At 40.2% G+C, this 17,308-nt stretch overlaps 2 protein-coding genes across 9 annotated transcripts in view; one reads left to right on the forward strand and one right to left on the reverse strand.

The window, feature by feature from the left end:
* The window catches only part of nrxn2b (neurexin 2b), a 786,445-nt gene that overhangs the window by 636,950 nt on the left and 132,187 nt on the right, over window positions 1-17,308 (forward strand). The window lies entirely within an intron of this gene.
* Window positions 1-17,308, reverse strand: part of LOC127653517 (mitogen-activated protein kinase kinase kinase 11) — a 359,883-nt gene that overhangs the window by 150,216 nt on the left and 192,359 nt on the right. The window lies entirely within an intron of this gene.

Genomic DNA, 17,308 nt, shown 5'->3' on the forward strand with positions numbered 1-17,308 from the left:
GGAGTCTTCATTTTTGGAAACCACTTTATTTTTAGAGAGCTGTGCAGTAAACATCCAAGCAATAACCTCAGGAGGATGATAAGATATAATGTTTTCACACCAGTGTGATCAGCTGTTTGTCTTCAGTGGACAGAGGCGCTCTGTCACAAAACCATATAATCTGCCTTTTAAGGTGTATTCCTGACATGAAGCTTGTGCCAAAAGGGAAGCAGCTAAAGGATACTGTATTCTATATGTATGTATATATAAATATATTTCTCTGAGACTGTACATTCACAGTTGTGGGCTTTTCAGAGATACAAAATGTTTTGGGTTTAGGCCACGACGATTTACTGTCCACGATGTGAAAATGTGTCATCACAATTCAGCACATTTCATGGAAAGAGGATCATTACCCATATTTATTATTATTATTAATTCAAATTTTATTGATTTGTAAATACAATTCTGTGAGTTTTCATAAGCTGAATGTGATTTAGATTTACAGATTTCTTCAATGTTCTTTGAAGGCACATCAGATCTCAGTATGTGTTTTCCAGTAATGGTGTCAATGCAGGTGAATAGAGTAGAAAACAATCAAATCTCAATGAAAGAATTATGACATGTCCATATGAAATGAGATTTCAGTTCCAGTGTGCTGACAACAACTAATTATTAATGAGCACTGATTAAATGCAAGCACTGCTAATTAATATGTGAGTGCTTTTACATATTTAATAATCATATTTTTGTTTAACCAAATGAGCTCGGATGGGCCACCTCTGGCTGGCCCGTGAGAAAAACAAAACGGCAAAATAGTTAATAACTACAGTCAAAACAGCCAAAACAAAAAAGTTTTTTGAAATTTGAAGACAAATCAGAAGTGTTTCATTTTGATAACTTAAAAATAAAATTGCTCTGTAAATATTATTGTAATCAGTAAACTCTTCAAATATTCATGTGTCATATGTTGTTGCAAAGATCTCAAAGAAGTAAAATACAACCAGCCTATTTATTTTACTTAGACAAAAATATAGTGAGTATAATAGCTTAAAATATGTCTTTGACAATTATGTTGGTGTTGCTTGTATGCCTCATTTCTGCAGAACATATAATATAACATATGATTATTTAGAGTCTGTTTCACACACAAGATAATCAGATGTATAGATCATTAGATAATCCACATGAAGCACAATGTTACATATGACCACCAGGAGATGGCGCCAAATACACGACACAGACTCAATGATGACTCAAATGACACAGAATGAAACTCATTCTGTGAAATCTCATGACTAAAATCATGTCTGCATGCTATGCAAACCTTTAGTCATTGTTGTGTTTGCATGTGTAATTAGTTCTTATGTACAATTATTATCTTTTATTTGTTTGGAGATGTTTTTGGACACTATGATCAATTATATTTGTAATGTTGGAACTTTTGATCGCTTTGTCGAATCAACACAAAATGATTCTCGTATACATTTGACATGTTTTGGAACAAAACAAAAAGCAGTTTTTCGGAGCCGCCTCATTAACACCCAGAGATATATCATGTCAAATAAGTAATTAAGTACATTTCTTACAAGGTTTTTTTTCTTGTGGTGATTTTTCAGCAGTTTCTTACGCTGAGAGTCTCAGAATTTATCGTAATGTATATCATTACATTTTTAAATGTTTTCTTTACTATATATTTGCTCAAAACTCTAAAATTTGATCATCAACAAACGTTTGATTAACCATTGGACAGAGTTCAAGAGAACCGTGTTAAGAACTTTCTAACCTGAGTTTCTATTGACTAACTCAATCTAGTGATCACTACTGAGCTCACTTCTGTTCTCAACACATCCATCAGATCATTATTTGGAGTTTGTAGGGTTCTTAATTACTGTGACCCAATCAAGGACAATATGGAGTAATTATCCCAACAGCAAAATCGAAGAAGCAATTCAGCATGATTAAAAACTGAAATGCTGCAATCTCTCTTTGTCTCTCACATCATTATGTAAAAGTGTGTGGTCAGGCGGATGAGTCGCTCTGCAGCATCAGCTCCAGGTGGGCAGAAGTCCGACAGAAGGTGCATGTAAAGAGAGATTGTGAGGGCGGAGCGTCTGTCTGTCAGTTTGTGTGTTCATTCCCGAGTTATTCTTCCTCAGTGGGACCTGAACACCAATTAAAACTTCCCAGACTGCAGTGCCAGCAATCCCTCTGTTATATAAAGCAACACTTCCCTCTTTAAACTCCCATACTTTCTCTCTACAGCTCATTCTCATTCCCTTTTACACTCGTAAAGATCAAAAGGGAGAAGAGAGCGTGAATGAGACGAGTCGACAGCGGAAGTGAGCGTGTTACACAACTCAAACTCCCAGCGGTTCATGCGTTCCTGTGCAGACGGCCGTGTTCTCAGAGATGAGCTGTCCAAAGACATGAAGTCATGGAGAATTTCCTTCCATTTCAAAATAAAACGACTTTGAGGAAACTGAACACGATCAGATAGAAGCGTCTCCTCTTGGATGATGGAATATTCTAGAATAGTGTTCTGTCTAAACAAGCATTTCTCTCTAATGTAATGATGTTGAAGTGAACTTCTATATAATCTATGAACCGTTATTACATAATACTGAACTAACTCGTGTCTTCTCCAGTGATTTTGTCTGTCTCGGTTCCATTTCCTGTTTGATTGGCTGACTGTAAAGTTTCAGGTTTCCCAGTCCAAAGCAAAATCGTGTTCAAAAGTTTCCAGACTCCCACATTGAGAACTTTTTGAGGAAGATCTCGTTGTTGGATTAGACAAAGTTATCAAGGTCAAGTGATTGAAAAGAAATGTGATTAAATAATATCTCAAGTAGACAGCAAGAGCTCTTTTTCTTTATTATTCACATTGATGAGCCTCTCAGAGTCTTACTGTTACTGTTAGTCGATCGTGCCTGAATAAAAAGAAGCTTAAAGCAGTTTTGATGGTTTTTTGAGGAGTTCAACCAGCTGAAAACCAGCTTACCTGAAGAAGTGACTCTTATGAGCCGGTTCCATTTAGTGAATAAAAAAAACGATTTTTTTAATTCATCATTTCTGACTTGTAATAAACCAAGAACTGTTGCTGTGTTATTTGTACTTATTAAACGGATAGTTCTTGTTCTGGACATTTTTTATTCATCACTATGAATCAGATTTTTTCTTATGAAAACCACTTACATTTAGCCTCTTTCCCAATCTCTCTTACTCATCTTTTTGTCTCTCACTGTGACACAGACCCACACACACACACACACACACACACACATGTACACACACACACACACACAGACATACACACACACACATATACAGACACACACACTCACACACACATATACAGACACACAAACACACAGACATACACACACATACATACACACACACACACACAGACATACACACATATACAGACACACACACACAGACATACACACATATACAGACACACACACACAGACACACACTCATACAGACACACACATATACAGACACACATACAGTCTTTCACACACACACACACACATATTTTTTAAATAAGTAAGGTGTTGTGTGTAGTATGTGTGGGCATGATGGGTATTGTAGTTCTAGAGAGTGGGAGGTTTACTAGAGATGTTCTTTGAAGTTGTAGCATGAGAACAGCTGACTCTGGATCAGCGGCTGTGAGCAATTTACTACATGGTTTGTGTACGCAGACAAAATGTCTTTATTTCTAAAAAGATTCAACCTTTTGTTCTATAATAAACAAGTCATTTGCTTCGTGAAACAACGTTTTTAAGACATTTTTGTAGCAAAATGAAAACGATTCCATTCAAGTTGTATCAACATGTGCGTTTGCAGTTGTACTTGATGAACCAGTGGCGTCTGTACGCACGTGCATCAACTCAAAACAAGCCTGCACCGTCATTTATTCGTCAGACTTATTCCTTGAACATGTTAGACTGGCATTCCCCACTGATTTCAATCCTGACTTCTGAAGAGCATCTCAAGTTGACTGGCATTGTCGATGGGCACCACACAGTATGATGCAGGTTCAAGTGTTGGACTTTGCTGCTTTAGGTAAGATAGGGGTTATTCTTCATTATTTCACTTCGGCATGTGGAGCCGTGTGGGCCCTATCCCAATCTAGGAGCGATAACCTTGACTAGTTTCAATACCTCAAATTTTACGAGTCTCCGCACAGCATGACTGCGCAGAAGGACAGTCGCTAACCTTGACAACGCTTCTTCCCGGCCTGTGAGCTGTTGTTGATTTCCCACAGTGTTTCTTCTCTTCGGTTTGTCCAGCGCTGGTGTGTTTGTAAGCCCTCAAGATGCTCTTGTGTCTCTGCTGTATGCTGCAGCTATGAAAAAACAGTTTAATTAATTCCCGAGGGTCTCATGCGAGGGCGTTTGCACACTGAGTGCTGGCAGACTGCTACAGCGAGCACAGAGACCACATAGACATGACTAACCGATCAATCTAAAGGAAAGGTCAAGAGACCCTGGCACATCTCCATGATTATCTTCCCATAGCCCAATGGCAGGTGAGGAATCAGACTCGAACAGCGGTAGAAGTGGATTAAATGGTCCCCAATCTTCAAATATCTGGAGGTGAAGAGAGTTTGACTCGTGCCCTCTACAGTCACAGATATCAGTCTTCATTTAATCTCCGTCACTTCAGACATCTTGAGCACACAGACTCATTTCAATGGATTTCCCGATCTTCAACAGAAGCACAAGAACAGTCTCGGCACAGCTGCAATGTTTTATACAAAAGACTGCATGCATGTCAACAATAAACATGTAACAAGACAAATGTATGCAGTATAATATATGCAATATCAATATCACCATATTTATTGATGGATTACACGGAGCCACTTTATTTACACCCAGAGATATAAAATGTCAAATCAGAAAAATAATAATAATAATAAAAACGTTTTTAGGCTGAGAGTCTCAGAATGCATCATGATCTATATCATTATAACGGGTGACATTATCACAATGGTATCAGACACTTGATCTTCTCTTTTTGAGTTCTGAGCCTTTATTTTGGGGATGCCACTGAAACAGGAAATCTTTAAAGAGGGTTAAACCATTTGGCCTCTGAAGATAATGTATCTTGTTTTAAGGATTATTAATCATTGTTTCTGGAAAACCAGACAAACATCTGAATGCAGTAAGCAGTGCAAAGATTTGGTTTGTCCCCTTCAGATGAAGACTTCAGGCTGTGGAAACACGTTGGATGATTTACACTCGTTTGCCGTATTCAAATGAGTTTATAATTGACACCAGATTACAGACACAACTGACCTTTGACTCCATTTGTTTCTCATCTGTTGTAGTGCACGTGTCCATTTCTTGTTCGGCAGTGAAGCGAAGAGACGCGCACACACCTGACAGAATTGTACCTGCCTGATGTCATTAATATTCAACACACACACACACAGAGTCATTCATCAAGATGGACCGCCCACTGTTCACTCCTGACCAATCACAGCAGAAATCCACATGATGTCATCAGACATGATAATGACATTATATTGTAATGCGATTGCAAGCTTTTACACTTCTGTCCATCTGTTATCCTATAATTGAATCTTTAATCACATCCGCACACACAAACACTGTCAGCTTCTTTTAAAAACTTCTGAGAGTCAGTGGAGCCAAAAGACAAATGTTTCGTCCAGAAATGAGAATTGATTTTGCCTGCAGTCACGGTCCCTAATCAACATCCTGTTTTAATAAAAGCACCCGGAGCTGCTGCAGCCGCTGAGTCATGAATCGTAACGCTGGTGCAACGCCGGGGAAACGCTCAGAAAACGCTGTTGAGGAATGTCACAGTTGCAGAGGTTGGAAGAACTTAAAGGAACAGTTCACATTTCTGATGACTATAATTAAAGTAAATGTCATGTTTGGGTTATCTCTTTCTAAGCAGCTCTTCCTCTTGTCTTTTCTCTTCTATATAAGACGTTCTCGAGAGACACAGGCGATAAATAGGTGACCTCGTTTTGCGTTTAACGCACCTTTATAAAGTCGTTGAGGGAAAACAGAACTGCAGTTAAACCTGCTGCCACATCAAACTCTTTGATTTCGTGTTTGCAAAAGAATCTGGTTAGTGTAATATTTAGTAAATATGTAGTAAAGTTATTTGGACGTGGGAATGCTCTTCCTCTCACAGCCGTGAGCTCGACTGTCACTTGTTACCATGTGACTTCACCGAGTTTTTGAGTGATCTCTGATCAGTCAAGAGTTTCTTCCTGAAGCTGACGGTTCACCACTCTCCCTCCAGGTTTAATAATGCGTTGGACAGTTCTTGTATAAATCATAACTCTTGAGTTAAGAATAAAGTTCTGTTATATGTGCTTAATATGTTTGATCACTTTTGTGGAATTTGACATTATTTTTGACAGACTGGGTTTAAACTGTTTGTCATGCTTTAATTGATTTGAAAAGTCAAAAGGTTAAATCAACTTTGAGTTTGTGAGTAAATGAAGACCTGAACTTACTCTTTTAAATGACTTTTATAAATCCATTTATAAGTCTCATAATGCAATCTGCTCTCTAATGATTTCTCTAAAGTGCAGCGCTATATAAGTTCATAAGAGAGAAAGAGAAACCGTAAATCCCCCATCCCCGTGCTCTAGTCAGGGGCGTTCAATGCAGTTACTGATAATTGCATGTGTTTGCTGCAGCTTTAATGCAGCGCTGCATGTGTGCAGGAGCATGGACCAGAGCGCTAACATGAAGAATTGAGATTTAAGTAGACAACAGTCATTAAACGTGGACATGACATTATTTACGTGACATCACAGCCACTTTTTTATGAACAAATTTTAAACCTTACTCTCCACTACCGTGTCTGTACAGGTCCATCAGACGACACCGGTGATGCTCGCCAAACGGTTTTGTGACTAATTCTGCATGACGGCTGGCTCTTAATTATCAGGTCACATGACTTGGAGATAAAACAGAATGTGGCTTATTTTAGAGACTCGTTGCCCTTATTTTAAATGACCACTCACTGCTTCAGAAATAACCACATACAGGTTATTAGGCTAACAGGAAGTGATCGGTGACCCAACTCTCCTCTGGAGCACTTTTATATTTAGCATCACAGAAGACTATTGTCTCGCTCTCTTCCTGTGAGAGCTTTTCTATTGCAGAGTTTCTCTATTATTAATCAAATTCATTCTTTACTAAACTACCTTTTTACTTTTTATTATATCAGAATATTTAAGTGGTATTTACCTGTGCAGAACTCACCACCATGATACTTGATTGTCGTAGGTTGTTGCCAGGGCATTGTTCTTTGGTTGCTAGGGTTTTCTGGGTGAGTTTTACTGTATTGCTATATGGTTGCTAGGGTAGTCTTAGTGGCTGTTAAGATGTTCTAGATGTTGCCAGGGATTTCTGGTTGATTTCCAGGTTGCTAGGTTGTTCTGGGTGGTTGCACGGGTATTCTGGGTCACTGTTATCATATTGTTATGCGCTTACTAGGGTGTTCAAGATGCTAGATGTTGCCAGGGTTTTTTGGTTGGTTTCCAGGTTGTTAAGGTGTTTTGGGTGTTTGCACGTGTGTTCTGGGTCATTTATATCAAAGAGTGGTTGCTAGGATGTTCTAGATGCTAAATGTTGCCAGCATTCTCTGGTTGGTTTACTGGGTGTTCTGGGTGGTTGCTAGGGTGTTCTAGGTAGTTGACAGTGTGTTCTTGTTGGTTGTTAGGGTGTTCTGGGTGGTTGACAGGGTGTTCTGGTTGTTGACAGGGTGTTCTGGGTGGTTTACATGGTGTTCTGAATGTTTTACAGGGTATTCTGGGTGGTTGCTAGGGTGTTCTGTGTTGTTGATAGGGTGTTGACAGAGTGTTCTAGTGGTTGCTAGGGTGTTTTGATTGTTGACAGGCTATTCTGTTGGTTGGTAGGTTGTTCTGGGTGGTTGACACTCTGTTCTGGTGGTTGTTATGGTGTTATGGGTGGTTTATAGGATGTTCTGGTGGTTGCTTGGGTGTTTTGGGTGGTTGACAAGGTGTTCTGATTGTTGACAGGGTATTCTGGTGGTTGGTAGGTTGTTCTGGGTGGTTGACAGTGTGTTCTGGGTGGTTGCTAGGGTGTTCTAGGTGGTTAACAGCATGTTCTTGGTGGTGGCTAGGGTGTTCTGGGTGGAGGCTAGGGTGTTCTGGGTGGTTAACAGGGTGTGTAGGTGATTTATAGGGTGTTCTATTGGTTGGCAGGGTGTTTTGGTGGTTGCTATGGTGTTCTGGGTTGTTGACAGGGTGTTCTATCTAGGTATGTCTGTCTGTCTAGGTGCCTGCTGTACTGTTGACAGGGTGTTCTGTGTGGTTTTGAAGTGGTTGCTAGGATGTTCTAGGTACTTGCTATGATTTTACTATGGTGGTTGTTACTATGGTGTTATCAGGGTGTTCTGGGAGACACACAACAAGCCTCATGATTTGAGGTATCATTGATCAGTGTGGTTTAATTGTGAGTAGATCCATAGAGTTTAATTACTAAACTACAGCATTGACTGGAGTGGACTAGAGAGAGACAGTCAGAAAGAATAACCCTTATGTTGAAGTGGCTCTACAGTTGGTCTCACATCAACAGAGCTCGCTCACTGTTTAATAAACACATGCAGTGAAATGAAAAGTGTGAGCACTGGTCCAGACCTGCCAGATGACAGTTTTAGCTGCGTGACGTGACTGTAAACCGATACTAAACTGAGCACCAGAAAGAGAACATCACAATCAGACCCACAGGAAAAGGTTACTCCGCCGTCAGTCATGCAGAAAATAACAGGCATGTCCTTAGGCGACATGTTAACGTCTGAAAGTTTATTTCTAAATAGTCACAGCAGTCACAGCGTTGACCTTTCCGAAATGTGTGTTCTCAGAGTCAAAGAAAGCATTCATTTAAACCCCAAAACTGAGAACAGGACCACAAACATACTTTATGTGTGCTCTCATATGTGTCTGCAGTGGCTTCACACCTTTCAGGGTCTTTTTTATGTCGTTGCCAGAGCGAGTGAGTTGAGAGAGATTGGCAGGAGCGGGCGGAGCAGGATGTCGATGAGCGCGGAGACTGTAGCTCAGCTTTAGTGCATTAACTTTATGTATTAATGGACGGAGATCCGTCAGGAGGCAAAGATCGATTACACACCATCATAAACCCTGAGAAAGATGGAAGATAGCAGGAATGAGGACATCTGGGTCATGAGAAGGATTTCTGGGATACTTTATGATTTATATGAGAAAAGCAGAACAAGGGTAGAAAGGGTGGCTGGTCCTCTATTAATTTTATATCACAGCAATTTTAAAGGAATAGCCAAAATTGTGAGATATTCAGATCAGTATGATTTGTGAACTAATCACAAGACCGGTTCTGTGATCTAGATCAACCAATTCTTTGAATAGATCTGAATCTAAAGAATTGACCGATGGATTGACCAATCAGAATCCAGTATTCAAGAGAGCTGTGATAGCTTTGAGAATTCATGACAAACTGGGCTTTCCTGAAGGAACTTGTGTTAGATCTTTCTCTTCTGCAGATGGTTAGGGTTAAAGGTCAATAGTCAGAATAGACCTGGGAATAGTGCCATGGACCATTTTGGTCTTGATTCTGTTATTTACAGGTGACTCATGGCAGACGCCCAAAGGCCCGACTGAACTGCTGTCACTAGAAATGTTTGTTCTTCCTTTAAATAGGCTGTATTCCTCCAGGGATAGTGTGTGTTTATTACATACAGGAGCAGTGAAGGAGCTTCAGTGTTCTCGTTCTAGTACATTGGAGAGAACTGCTTCATGTGTATGTGACATCTCTCTGTCTTCATCTCTAGAAAGCAGAGCTTCTATTCTGACAGGTCACATGATCAAATGGGTCTCTGGTCTGTTCTAATCGAGTCACAGAGAGCAGGAACAACAGTGCTAAATGCACATAGTCAGATTCAACTAAACATATAATCATGTATAGTTTGGATAGCACAATTAATAAACAGCACATTGAATTAGACAGGTGTCAACATGGACAGGTTGTGTGACTCAAAGAACACCTCAAAAGTGCTAGACTGGCTGGTTTGAGTATTTCTGTAACTGCTGATCTCTGTATAGAGAATGGTGCGAAAAACAAAAAACATCCAGTGAGCAGTTCTGTGGAAGAAAACACCTTGTTGATGAGAGAGAATGGGGTGAAAGGTCAAGTGCGGAGAATGGCCAGACTAGTTTGAGCTGAAAGAAAGGCTACGGTAACTCAGATAACCGCTCTGTTCAATTGTAGTGAGCAGAATAGCACCTCAGAACGTCGAACCTTGAGGCGGATGGGCTACAACAGCAGAAGACCACGTTGGGTTCCACTTCAATCAGCCAAGAATAGAAAACTGAGGCTGTAGTGGGCTGACCGTCTGTGTTGTGGTACCCGGTGGGGTCTTCTGCTGCTGTAGACCATCCGCCTCAATGTTTGACGTGTTGTGTGTTCAGAAATGCTTTTATGCATAGCACTGTTGTAATGCGTGTTTATTTGGGTTACTGTCATGTTCCTGTCAGCTTGGACCAGTCTGACCATTCTCCTCTGACCTCTGATGTTTGTTGTTTTTGGCATCATTTGGGGCGGCTGTGGCTCAGGTGGTAGAGCGGGTCGGCCACTAATCACAGGGTTGGCGGTTTGATTCCTGGCTCACACAACTCCACATGCCGAAGTGTCTTTGGGCAAGACATTAAACCCCAAGTTGCTCCCAATGGCAGACTAGCACCTTACATGCAGCTCTGCCGTCATTGGTGTGTGAATGGGTGAATGAGACGCAGTTTAATGCGCTTTAAATACCACTAAGGTTAAAAGGGTGCTATATAAGTGTAGACCATTTAACATCTGTGTGGACAGTCTAGAGACTGTTGTGCGTGAAAATCCCAGGAGATCAGCAGTTACAGAAATACTCAAACCAGCCCATCTGGCACCAACCATCATGCCACGATCCAAATCACTGAGATCACATTTTTTCCTCATTCTGAAGGTTGATGTGAATATTTACTGAAGCTCCTGACCTGTATCTGCATGATTTTATGCACTGCACTTCTGCCACATGATTGGCTGATTAGAGAACTGTATGAATAAGTTGATGTACAGGTGTACCTAATAAAGTGGCCAGTGAGTGTATTAATAAAACAAATGTATTCAAATATTTTAATGTTTGTTTTCTTTAGGACAGTTTTGCTAGCGATGACTGATCTATCAATGAGGCCTTATTTTGAATTTTTTTGTAATATTATGTACATGTATGTACTAATATATTGTGTGTTATTACACGGCTCTCTGGAATACTTGATTCTGATTGGTCAGTGGCGCCACCAAGCGGCCTGAAATTTGGAAGTAACAACTGCACATCCGGTGATTAACACAAATCAGACCGGTTATCTGAGTATTGCAAGTCATCTTTTGTACATCTCGTATCACTGTGCAATCTCAACAAGTAAACTAATAGAATTATTTCAGTTCATATTTCAGTTTCAACTTCAGCTTTTAGTCATTTAGCAGAGCTGTCAGAATTCACGTGTTAATGCATACGATTCATTTAAAAAGTTTAACGCTTTTATTTTTCTTAATCACGATTAATGCATTTTCCCTTAATATGGCATAAACACTGGTGTGAAGGGTGGAACCTTTGTAATGTGTCTGCCCGGAGTCATTACACTGACACACATCACAGCGCCAGAACTCTTCTACCAAGATGAGCCTACAAGCTTAGCATAAAATAGCATAACGTGGCGGTCCCATTGAGATTCTGTGGGCAGAACTGTTGTAATACTCTCCTATGACAGAGCCGCGGAGGTTGTTATCGCAGTAAATATAAGAATCTCTTGCCTGTCAGTGATAAAATGATGGAGACAGGAGCTCTTAGTGCTATTTGATGTACAAAACAAGCCCAGATGGGACATTTTAATTGCCACAGAAGCAAGTCTTAACTATCACCAAAATGCACAATGAGATTTTTTTGTCTTGAAGCACTTTTCACGGTGAGTTCAAAGCTTCACGCAGGTTTTGAAACTCTGTCGCCGCAATGTCCCAAAATCCACTTATGTGGACATCATGTTTATCAGAGTGTTAATGTGCGAAACATGAATGCATTTCTTTATGAGAGACTCTACTCTTTACAGCCAATCAGGTTTCAATGAATAAAACTGAAAGCGGTTTCTTACCAGAGGCAATTTATTTGGCTCTGCGCCAGTAGAAGCGCTACACGGAAATCTACGTGACTCAGTGCGGCAGAAGTTTAACCCTTAAATGGCAGTGTAGAGTATTGTGACAGTATTCAGTCAGTATTCAGACGTGGGGTCGCATAAGTTTAAAGCAGCCCATCGGGAGTCCTGCTATCAAGATATCATCATCTTCACCATATCAGTCGATCACTACAATAAACTCTTTTCTTACTGTGTTGGATTGCCATGTTTTGCCCAATGTAATATCTGTGTGCTGAACCAAATCCAGTTGAAAACCACTGATACTGTATAAAGTTCAGACTTGTTTTAGTAATCTGTAATTTAATGGAAACTGAAAGCAGAGATGACAAAACCTAGAGGAGTCATTGAAAAAAGACATAAGAATAGAATGAAGATGACATCATGAGAGAGGCAGTTGGAACAGAGAAGAGGTCGTGACCCTCACCTCACGGTCACTAATGGACGGCTGCTCTAATATGCTGCTGCTTTATTGAGAAGGGAGCTGCTCTCTCGGCTGGTGCTGAAAGTGTCTGAACTGACGCTCGTCTGGTTTGTGTGTTGAGTATTGTGCAGGAGCTGTCCACAGTCATGGTGCTGAAAACACAATGGCCCTGGAGAAAACAGGCGTAATGCAGCATATGGGGCTGTCCACACACTGCTGTTGAAATTGGCTGTGAGGAGCTGTCTATAATCAATACCGCTCAAAAGATGAACACATGAGAGGTGTTCAGAGCCGGTTCTACTGTTCTCAAAGCAGTGTTAGTCTCGTCAACAAAGTAACTGACGAAAATGGTTGCATACTACATGTAACACAACATCCTAAACTGACTAAATGTGAGGAATTCACAACAGTCACTTCTAAAAGTAGTGAATACTTCAGTCTATCCATTTTATGTGTTTATTAAAGGAGATCAGATTTTCTGAACAACTTTAATCTTACATATTAAAAATAGTCATTTTTAATGTCACATTTTTGGGCTGCTGCCCACAATCTTTCACGCTCAAATTTAAAAGCTCACCATTCACACATACTGTGGACTGATTGTAAAATAAAATGGTCTCATTTTTCAGAGAACCGCCCAAATAATAATCGTCCCCTTTGTGATGATATAAAACATTTTAAATAGTTGAAAATATATTTTTCCTACTACACTTCATATTTTGTTCTGGACATCCAATAAAATTGGATTATTCAGTCAAGCATGCGCACAGGCAGTGGCATTAGGGCAACAACATTAACTGTACAGTCACATTCCTGAGAATGAGAGATTTATATGACTTATATGGCTCAGCGGTTCAGGCTCTGGGTTACTGACCGAAAGGTCAGGGGTTCAAGCCCCAGCACCGCCAAGATACCACTGTTGGGCCCTTGAGCAAGGCCCTTGACCCTATCTGCTCCAGGGGCGCTGTTTCATGGCTGACCCTGCGCTCTGACCCCAGCTTAGTTGGGATATGCGAAAACAACTGTGTTTCATTGGCTTCTTTACCTGTACTCCGCACAATGACAATAAAGTTGAATCTTAAATCTTGAAGGACTTTTATTTTTTTATAAATATTTCTACCCCAGTACCTCTAGAGGGCGCTAATTTTTGTGCAAATGTTTTGAGGCCTTATTTTGTTATTTTAATTAAATAAATGCAGAAGTGATGTTATCTCTGAAAAGTTCAGATTCTAACCCTTCAAATGATTCCTCATATGCCTGAATTATTTATACGGACACTTTAACGTTTTTAGCGTAAACTTTTCTGTGATATAGTGCCCCTGTGGACCCGCCGGTGGGTCCTTAGAGTTTTAATTCTTGTTAAAATAATTGTAAATACACATAAATATGTGTGTGAGTGTGAGAGAGTGTGTGTGAGTGTGCGTGTGAGTGAGTGTGTGTTTGTGTGTGTGTGTGTGTGTGTGTGTGTGTGCATGTGTGTGAGTGTGTGTGTGTGAGAGTGTGTGTGAGAGTGTGTGTGTGAGTGTGTGTGTGTGTGTGTGTGTGTGTGAGAGTGTGTGTGTGTGTGTGTGTGTGTGTGTGTGTGTGTGTGTGTGTGTGTGTGTGTGTGTGTGAGAGTGTGTGTGAGAGTGTGTGTGTGAGTGTGTGTGTGTGTGTGAGAGTGTGTGTGTGTGTGTGTGTGTGTGTGTGTGTGTGTGTGTGTGTGTGTGTGTGTGTGTGTGTGTGTGTGTGTGTGTGTGTGTGTGTGTGTGTGTGTGCATGTGTGTGAGTGTGTGTGTGTGTGTGTGTGTGTGTGTGTGTGTGCAGCTGAAAGCTCATTGTTTTTCCTTCTGCAGTTTGTTGCCAGAGAGAAAGACATTTTATTGTGTCTATGTTGTTGTTTCTGTATATATTGATATTTGTGATGGTCTATTTCTATGGCATTATTGAATTGTGTCTGAAGGGAACTTTAGTCAGTTCTTGTTAGTACTTTGATTTACTGAAGGTGATCAGAAGAATAGAGCGAGCGCTGGAGATGATTCCTGGTAAATAAGCTGATTGATTGAGAATCAGTGGGGTGTGTGTTGCTCGTCCTGCTTCATGAAAGTCTTTCTGAGGAGGAGGATCAGAGAGAGAATGGGTGGTATGGAGGTAATTGATGGGCGTCTGGATTTGTGTGTGTTTCTGGAGTCTTTCACTGACAGATGCTGTTGCTGAGAGATGGGAGTTGTATGTAGAGACGGTGAGATCTATATTTGGGTTTGGTTCCTTCAGGCGGTTTCTAAATGAAGAAGCTCCGAGCATGATCGAGGTGTTTCCTCCACCCTGATGTTTGTCAAATCTGCACAAGGTTCGATGTTGTACCACAATCAAATGTTCTTGTGTTGCTTAGTTTGAACGTGTTATTTCTCATAATCCCTTTCTTTGAAGCCTGTATTTATAATGCATTACTAATGCCTTATATGTTATAACATCTAATAAATAGTTGTAACCACAATTATAACACATTATAATACTTACCTTTATAAGATATACCTTAGATTATAATGCGTTATAACACATGCAACATCTGATTTGATAAAAAGAACCTCAGATGAAAACAACACATGACACATGACACCGGATCATAATGATTTATTAACATAAATAAAGCCAAAATGGAGAAGCCAAGTGTGAAAAACGAAGTACACCCTTACTGCTTCCATAGGAACTAAGAGGTTAAGTTGTATCCAGGTGCTGCTAATCAAATGCCCTTGATTAATTGATCATCAGTAAGTGAGACCACCTCTCTTGATATGGTGTAATGTGTCATGTGTTGTTGTTTTTACCTCATTTTAAGATCAGTTTTATTATGTCCTGATACATAAAACCATTGAATTCAAGGAGGGTGTACTTTCTTTTTCACATGACATGTTGATCACACATGTAGCCAATCAAACGGATTCTGTACTGGACTCTTATTTTATAAATAACGTCCATTATAGAAGTTTGACTGGTATTGTATGTTATAAGTGTCTGTTATGAGTGTTTATAAGAAGTTATTGCTTTTGTATCTTAAAACAGAAAAAGAGCACTTATAACATGATCATGTCGTAAAGCCTTTTGACTGTTTACATTATACAGCACTTATACAATGAACGATATTAACTTCTGCTGCGTTTCCTGTGTTATATAAAGCATTATATCTAAAGTATCACTATGAATAGAGGAAGTGTTATAATGTAGTATAACTGTAGTTATAATTATTTATGAGACGTTATAACCTATTATAGGTGTTTAATGGTACATTATGAGTGCAGTATATGCATTATAAATATGGGCTTTATAGAAAGTGTAACTGAATTTTGATTCAAAGAATCATTTATAAGACACGTGCGATTACATATTTCACTGCGGACAAATTGACTATGACGATTTCGAAAAGTAAACTGGGAATTCAATCTGAACTGTGTGTATATATCATTTGGGTCACTGAAGGATTCAAAGGACAAAATAATGTATATTTTAGCCCATACTGTTCCAGGGTTATTTGCTATTGGACGGATTTGTGTGTTGGCGCTTGAGTAGTGGGGGGGGATCTGGAACCTCCCTACCAAATTTGGCATATCTACTATTTACGGCAGGGCTGGACTGGTAATCTGGCATGCCGGGCATTTTCCCAGTGGGCCGACGCACTTTGGGGCCGATCAGTGGCGGACTGGGCATCGGGAGAACCGAGCGGGCTGGTGGGTCGGCCGCGAAACCTGCAGAATGGGCCGCGATAAGCTAAAATGAGCCGCCGCTTTTGGCTCCCTTTTTTTACCTTCATACCATGTGAACCACATTTGGCTTTCAACCTTTGAAAATCTGTAAAATCTAACAATTTGCACATAGAGCCACACTGAGATCCTAATATCTCTGGAAGTGAAATATAAAGGGCCTTCAAAATGAAGATACTAAAGGAAAAGTTTGTTCTGAACCAGACTCTATACAGATATTAAGATATATTTAATACTTCTGGAGTTACAGGCACTCAAACTTTGGGAAAACAGCACAAAAAAGTGTTTTCCCCCCATTTTTGGACTCACACCATTGTGTTATAATCCAACAACTGGTGCTGTAGTCAGTAATAGACCTCCATATCTCTGTGTAAAAACAAAACCATGACTGACTCAAGGGGGCATTTACCTCATGTGAAACCACTCTGAAGAACAGAACATGTAATTGCCCCTTCAGGAGGTTTCCGACGGTCTTGTACCTCACGGAGCTCTTGGCTAGTTAGCGCTCCTATCTGGGCAATATTGTTCCGTACTCTCGTGATGTCTGCCGGAGGTCTCGGGCTGTGACGGGTCTTACACTCTGTCTTTTTCTGCTTTCCTTGTTGACAGCCCAGAGGATTGTAGTGACATTTAGTGAAAGCAAAGAACAATTAATAAATAAACACATCGGGGGAGATAAAAATGAAAGGATGCTCAATGATAGTCTGGAATGAGATGAGTGATGAAGATTGATAAAGGAATGAAGTAAATGTCAGGCATGACCGCAGTACAATCAGGAAGTAAATGTCAGAGGTAAGACTCCGCCCCACACTGGAGACTGGAGGCGTATCTGGAGGAAATCAAATCAAGGTGGCTGTTTTTAGGGCACATTCATTGTCTCAGTGAGATTGTTCGGTGTTCTCTCAGCTCGTGTGGGTCAGGTTTGTTTAGCATGCTTTAAAGAGTCTG

Source organism: Xyrauchen texanus, chromosome 2 (assembly GCF_025860055.1).
Source record: "Xyrauchen texanus isolate HMW12.3.18 chromosome 2, RBS_HiC_50CHRs, whole genome shotgun sequence".
NCBI classification, from domain to species: domain Eukaryota; kingdom Metazoa; phylum Chordata; class Actinopteri; order Cypriniformes; family Catostomidae; genus Xyrauchen; species Xyrauchen texanus.